At 44.8% G+C, this 7,965-nt stretch overlaps 1 pseudogene; it reads left to right on the forward strand.

Moving 5' to 3' along the window:
* LOC143962368 (olfactory receptor 6B1-like) overlaps positions 1–6,477 on the forward strand; it is a 28,697-nt pseudogene extending 22,220 nt beyond the window's left edge.
* The last annotated feature ends 1,488 nt before the right edge of the window (positions 6,478–7,965 follow it).

The following is a 7,965-nucleotide window of genomic DNA, read 5'->3' on the forward strand; positions in this document are numbered from 1 at the left end:
TGGCACAGCAGGAACACTGTCTGGATAAAGGGGGCCTTGAGAGGCAAGGAAGTCCTCCTCTTCCTGCCTCTGTTCTGCCTCAAGTGCCCTGTCCATTATTCCACGCAGCGTATGCTCCAAGAGGTGGACAAGAGGTACAGTGTCACTGATGCATGCACTGTCACTGCTCACCATCCTTGTGGCCTCCTCAAACGGTGACAGGACAGTGCATGCATCCCTGATCATGCCCCACTGGCGTGGTGAGAAAAAACCGAGCTTCCCTGACCCTGTCCTGGTGCCGTAGTCGCACAGGTACTCATTGATGGCCCTCTGCTGCGTGTGCAGCCGCTGCAGCATGGCCAACGTTGAGTTCCACCTGGTGGGCATGTCACATATAAGGCGGTTCTTGGGCAGGTTCAACTCCTTTTGGAGCTCATCCAGCCGAGGACAGGCATTAAATGATCGGCAGAAATGCACACAGACTTTCCTGGCCTGCTTAAGGACATACTGTAAGCCGGGGTACCTGCCCAAGAACCGCTGCACCACCAGGTTAAGGACACGAGCTACACAGGGCACATGGGTCAGTTGTCCCTGTCGGAGGGCGGAGAGGAGGTTGGTGCCATTGTCGCAAACCACCGTTCCTGGCTTAAGCTGGCGTGGCGTCAACCACCTCTCGGCCTGCCCCTGCAGAGCTGACAAAACATCCGCCCCAGTGTGGCTCCTGTCCCCCAAACAAACCAGCGCAAGCACGGCATGGCATTGTTTTGCCTGTGTACTTGCGTAGCCCTTGGAACGCCTACGGAGCACCGCTGGTTCTGAGGACAGAGCACTGGAAGAGGCCATGGAGGAAGAAGAAGAGGAGGGGGTGGAGGAGAGAGGTGTGTCACAACCAATAGTAGCATTTTGAAGGCGTGGTGGCGGAACAACCTCCAACACTACTGCACCTTGTCCTGCATCCTTCCCAGCTGCCAGAAGAGTGACCCAATGGGCCGTGAAAGACAGGTAACGTCCCTGTCCATGCCTGCTGGACCATAAGTCAGCGGTAATATGCACCTTACCGCTGACCGCCCTGTCCAGCGAGGCAAGGACATTGCCTTCCACATGCCGGTAGAGAGCCGGAATCGCCTTCCGTGAGAAAAAGTGGTGTTTGGGGACCTGCCACTGAGGAACCACACATTGTACAAACTCACGGAAGGGGGCCGAGTCTACCAACTGAAAAGGCAACAGTTGAAGTGCTAGCAATTTAGCCAAGCTAGCATTCAACCGCTGTGCATGTGGATGGCTGGGAGTGAACTTCTTTCGGCGGTCCAGCAGCTGGGGCAGGGACATTTGCCTGCTATAATCGTGGGTGTACTGCTAGCTTCATTCCTCTCAGAGCAGGTTTCAGAGAGGACTGAAGGTCTAGTGGGGTTGGAGATCCCAGCTGATGAGGAGCAAGGAGAGGTCCGCTTTGTTCTTTGGTGTGGGTCTTTGAGGTACGCTTGCCAACGAGCTGCATGGCAGGTCAACATATGTCTGGTCAAGCATGTGGTGCCCAAGCGGCTGATGTTTTGGCCACGCGAGATATGCTTGAGACATATGTTGCAAATAGCAGCGGTGCGATCTGATGCACTCGTCTCAAAAAAGGCCCACACCAAAGAACTTTTAGAATAACGCGCAGAGGCAGCGCCCTGCACAGGCGGAGCTCTGCGGTGTGATTCCAGTAAGCTGGCCCCCGGAGGGCATCCTGCCTCGTTGGACATGTGCCTCCTCCTCCTCCTCCTCCTCCTCTCTCCTACCAGGCACCCACGTGGAGTCAGTGCCCTCATCATCCCCTCCCTCTTCATCGCTGTAGCAAACCTGGCAGTATGCTGCAGCTTGTGGAACATGACTACCAGATTGCTGTCCTTCTTGAGCATCCCCTCTCTCTGCGCTCACGCTACTGCCTTCCTCTAGCTGAGTGTCATCATCAGAGCCTACAAAACACTGGGCATCCTCCTGGAGCATGTACCCAACACTGTGCTCAAAGAGTTCAGGAGACTCCACAGGAGGACGTGGTGGGTTTAGGGAAGGAGTCACTGATGATGACATTGAGAGGAGGGAAGACGATGCGTTGGCAGCTGCTTTGCTAGTACCCTGAGACTGGGTGAGAGAGGATGAGGAGGATGAAGAGGGCTTGGTCATCCACTCTACCAAGTCGTTGGCATGTTGCGGTTCAACATGTCCAGCTGCCGAAAAGAAGGACAAGCGTGTCCCATGGCCACGTGCTGATGACAATGCACCGCGTCCACGACCAGCACTGTTGTCTCTAGACACAGAGCCTGCTTGCCCTCTTTTATCGGCTCGCGCCTGTCTGCCTCTCCTTGCTGGCCTTCCAGACATGGTAATGGCCTGAAGGGAGTTGGGTAAAACAGCAGTTGGGTAGTGTATATTGTGCTGGAGGCACACAACACCCACTAACTCCTGCAGATACCTTTATTATAGAACACCAGAGATAAAGGGGTATACTGTAATGGAAGTCACACAACACCCACTAAGCCCTGCAGATGGCTCTATTAGAGAACAGCAGTACATCCCACCAGTATTTATATTGTTCTTCAACTTCCTTTATTAAACCAAACTATCCAAAAAAAGTGGTAGTAAGGCCTAATGTACACGGGACGTTTTTACAACCTCCCCTGAACGATTTAACTTGACAGATAGTAACCCACGTTTAAAATGTCCATTTTAGCGGGTTGACCCAAACCATTTACCACTGACAGGAATGCTTATAATGATCAGCTTTTATTTGTTTTTGTAAAACCTTTATCTCAAAAGAAAAAAAAATTGTTATCTAATATTTGACTGTATTTTGTTAGTCCGATCCTGATGGGACTTGTAGTTCCACAGCAATGGGAGGGCCACAGTCTCCCATCCCAGAGCTAAGAACTGCTAAGCTGCAATATACTCAACGTTCGTTTTTGGGTTTAGCTCTCATTTAGCTGATGAACACTTTACTTTATTTTTTAATCCGTAAGCCTAGAACACACCATGAGATTATCAGACTAATGATCATCTGTTTTTTTTTTTTTTTTAATGCTAAGCTCCATTTCGAAAATGAATAGGTTACTAAAGTACGAAAATTCTTGTATGACAGAATAAAAATTAGGAAGTGATGTAATGTATTTGTATTGTATTTCCAAACGAAAACTGTACTGATTAAATTAAAGTCGTACGATGTATTAAAAACTTTCGTGTTTGTCATTTTGGAAAATTTTGTACAAAAGCTGTGGACTAACGATCAGATTATTGTACGAAAAGCAATATTTATTGTACGATATTCTGATTATGTGTACTAAGTTTAAGGGTACACTTCCATCACAATTAAAAATTACGAAATAAATTTCATATAGGAGAGCAGCTTAGGTGGTACTAAAAAATAAGGCAAGTAATTCCCACTTTTTGCAATTGCAATTGTTTTTTGGTTTTGAAAACAAGGAGTTAAACCAGTTGTAAACTGCTAGTACTTAAAAAAAAAAAAAAATCCTGCAATGCATAGCATACTAGCAGATCATAAGAAACCTTACCTTAGAACAAAGCCCTCCAGTTCTGTGATGTCACTGTTGAGATGGCTGACATCTTCCCCTGGTCTTCCTTTCAGGTTTGTTATCTTCAGCTACATGAGTCACCGGGCGTGATGATGTCACACCCGCACATTCGCACAGAAGCCGTCATTTCCGGTAGGGGCTCTGAAGGTCTGGCACTGTAAGCTGGACCTTCAGAGCGCATGCGCCGATGATGTCATTGGCTGCTTGCACTCTGAATATCTCCTAAACTGTGCATGTTTAGTAGATATTCACAGTACCTACAGGTAAGCCTTATTATAGGTACATAGTAACCAATCAGTTTCTAGGTTTTAGGCCCCTTTCACACAGGCAATCTGACCAGGTCTATCTGTCACTTTTTCATGCTGACCTGATCGGATGGTCCATGTATCCCTATGGACCAGTGGGTGTAAAAAGAAGGAAGGCAGTCGGGTATACACCTGACAGCCCATAGAGCAGAGCAGGCTGTATCCATGTCCATATGCTCGGCTCTGCTCAGCAGAGGATCAGATGACAGATCCCCTCCATTTGATAGAGACTTTATTGTCAAGTTGAAGTTAAAAGCTGATTGGTTACTGTGCACAGCTGCACCAGATTCTGTGTGCTTCAGTTTTGGTAAATCACCCGCATAGTTTCCCTAATGGCAAGCACCAATGGATTCAAAGACACAATGAAAATTATCAAGGATAGTAAACACTCCAGTAGCATCCTGGAGGAAAACTGAAAAGGCTGAGACTCATGCCCCGCAGAAAGGTTGGAGTACAGAGTGGAGACCCAAGCCAAGATGAACTCTTCAAAGCCCCAGATTTGAGGCCAGGATAGGAAATCAAAGGTTTCGTAAATGTAAATGGCTAAATGTAGGCCAAGGATCTTATGTTGTTGTATTATATGTAAAAGTTGTACTACGCTCTTGAAATTGTCACCAGCTTCTAAATATAAAAAAGTGGCCGCAGAACAAAAAAACAAAGAAACTATTTCAGTGTATGTGCAACATCTGGCGCAGCTGTGCCTGGTAGCCAATCAGTTTCTAAATTCAGCTTGTTCAATTAAGCTTTGACAACAAAACCTGGAAGCTACCATGCACAGCTTTTACCAGATTTTACACTACAGTTTTAGTAAATCAACCCCTCACGTATTGCCTCACAGAACATGAATGGTATAAATATACCAAATACTGTGCAGTGCAGGGGCAGCCCGTCTATTACTGGGACGCAGCCCTCCCCCCCCGTCCTCACCACCCCTATATGCAGTGGATAGATTCATGCATAGCATTAATCTATGCACTGCCGCCGTTGCCGCCCCCTAATCATGTGTCCGGACCCTTTACGGGTCACAGGGCATATGAATTAGAGTGGTCAGGTTTTTTTTTTAAGCACTTGAATAGAGCCAAAACCTCTAATAGGCTTCAAAATAGGGTGGACTCGGGATACAGAGCATTACGTCTGGAGCCAACTGAGGTGTGTTGCAACAGCGAATGAAAATTTGCTGTTGCAGCACTGATCCTCCTCCCAGCCAATCACAAAGCAGGTATGAAACCGGTTTCCCAATTGGCCAAAATATTAGGCCAACCTATTGGAGGACTATCGCTGGGAGAAGGAGAGAGGAGACAACGTGGAAGCTGCTCCAGGAGAGGACTTTGGAGCAGCTTTCCCTGAGCCCGCCATGCTCTCATTGTTATACTTTCTTTCACCTACATTTTCACCATAGCTGAGAACAATCTAATCATTGTGCTGATTTTGAGAAGTGGCAAGTTTCATACTCCGATGTATTTCTTTTTGTGTCATTTATCCTTTTCTGACATCCTAAACGTGGTTCCATACCTATTGTGTATGCTATTAGGTAAATGTAAAACTATGTTGGCTAACTCCTGCCTTAAACAGTACTTTTTTGGTTCCTCTTCAACTGTTTCTAAATGTTTCTTCCTAATGGCAATGTCTTATGATCGATACTTGGCCATCTGTAGCCCATTACACTACCACACTATAATGGGCATGAAGGTTTGTTTTGTCTTGGGCAGTTGGATTTATCCTTAATCTGCCTTCTCTTATTCCAGTGACTCAGATGGAGTTCTGTGGTTGTAACATCATTGATGACCTTTACTGTGACCATGCTCCTCTCCTCCATGCTTCCTGCTCTGACACCTACATCATAGAACTAGAAACCATGATATTTTCCATACCTGTTGTGCTATTTCCCTTCATGTTTGTGATTATGACTAATGTTAGAATCTTCTTTGCTATCCTGAAGATTTTCACCACCTCCGGAAGAAGGAAATCTTTCTCTATCTGCAGTTCCCACATTATCATGGTTGCAATATATTATGGGACCTTAATTCCTAAATACACAGCTCCTTCTTCAGGAAGTTCACTGAATGTAAACAAAGTTATCTCCCTCTTATATACTGCATTTACCCCACTACTGAATCCTGCTGTATACAGTCTAATGCCGCGTACACACGGTCAAACTGTTTGGCGTACTTAGTCCGTCATACAATCCGACGGACAATCCGTCGTACTTTCCACTGAACGGACTTGACCACACACGGATGCACAAACAGTCCATCGAAAGCTTGCGCGATGACGTGTACAGCACGTACGACGGGACTAGAAATAGGAAGTCCAAGACACAGCAAAGCACCCTTCCGCCGTGTAAATCCTTTCTGGGAATGCGCCATTCTTAGTCCGTCGAACTAGCATACTGACGACCGTATTGTCCGCTGAAACCAAAGTACGACAGACAGATTTTTGGAAAATCCGAAATTCTTAGTACTCCGGACTGCGCGCTGAAAAAGTCCGCTGAAGCCCACACACGAGCGGATTGTCAGCTGAAATATGTTTCGACGGACTAAGTACGTCAAACAGTTCGACCGCGTGTACGCGGCATAAGGAACTGTGAAATAAGAGAAGCTATGCGTAAATGCATAGATGTTGCATAAAGTTATGAAAAGGGAATGCTAACATTTTTTGGTCAATTGATCTATATTTTAAAAGATCTTGTGGGTGAACTAAGCATAAAAATATCTTCCCCAAGTTGTCTTTTCTTGGGCCGAACTTTAATACTTGAAAGCTCCATGATTATAAATCTTTGGCTTTCCCATCATGTTTTCTCGCATCTGGACCCAAACGGAACCCTGCAAACAAATGAAAACATATGAAAACGATATAATTAGTAGATTAAAATTGTTAAAAATGATGTCAATGAATTGACCATATTGAGACAATCACGTTTGTAAGTATGGATACAATTAATAAATTGTTGTAAAATAAAATATGCCACTGACTGCTTTACTTGTAAGAACCTTGTAGTCTAGAAAGGGCTGAATATAAATATATATATATATATATATATATATATATATATATATATATATATATATATATATATATATATATATATATATATATATATATATATATATATATATATATATATATATATAAATATATATATATATATGATGTGGCTTTTTTTTCCATTGCCTTTAAATTTGAAACCATCTCACAGGAGTTTAGACCTCTTTCACACTGATGTGGTGAGGTTTGACCACACCATGGATGTAGCTCAGTATACCCCGCTGGTTTGGTGCAGGTTTGCTGTGCTTTCCTATAGAGTTATGTACATTGAATTTGATGCTCTTTCTGAATGCACACCAAAACCGTTGGACATAAAAGAACGCACATCAAACCTGCGGGTATACTGCTCTACAAATCTGGTGTGGTCAAGCCCCACTGTATCAGTGTGAAAGGGGCCTAAGTGTGACATGATGACATCACGTATTTCAAAAATGCATTACATGATGATGTCGCTTATTTGTGACATCATATCATTTGATCATCCATAAATGCCACTGGACAGTTTTTCTGTAAAATGGCACCATGAACAATGTCACAAAAATGACACAACACGCTTTGATACCCCTTAAGAAGTCATGAAAATAAAGGCAAAACATGATGTGTGAGGGTCTTAATAAGAACACTTTTTGCTACCCTGGACTAATTATGTGCACCCACAAGGACCCCAACAACTAACACAGTGACATTTTATACTTCATCACACCTCTGGTACAGTAACATTTTTCACGTTTTGGGAGCCCCCTGATGCATTGCTTTTTGTACTTCCAGTGACACCATCAATGCAGTGGCATTTTTTTATACTATCATCGATGCTGAGGCAGCAGCATCTTTTCTTTCCAGTGACACCCTTGACACCGGGACAATTTCTCCTCACGCCAATATAGTGACATTATTTATTTTTCCACTCTCATGCCGCGTACACACGATCAAACAATCGGGTGGAAAAGTCCGGCAAACTCAAGTCTGCCGGACAATCCCCCCATGCGTAGCCTCCGGCATACTTTTTTGACCCGAAAATACGGCGGACTTAGAAAGTAGTTTTGCACTCCAATCTTCCCGCTGGACTCGCA

This window comes from Lithobates pipiens, unplaced genomic scaffold (genome assembly GCF_037356315.1).
Source record: "Lithobates pipiens isolate NorthernLeopardFrog02 unplaced genomic scaffold, aLitPip1_a1.2 Scaffold_8, whole genome shotgun sequence".
NCBI classification, from domain to species: domain Eukaryota; kingdom Metazoa; phylum Chordata; class Amphibia; order Anura; family Ranidae; genus Lithobates; species Lithobates pipiens.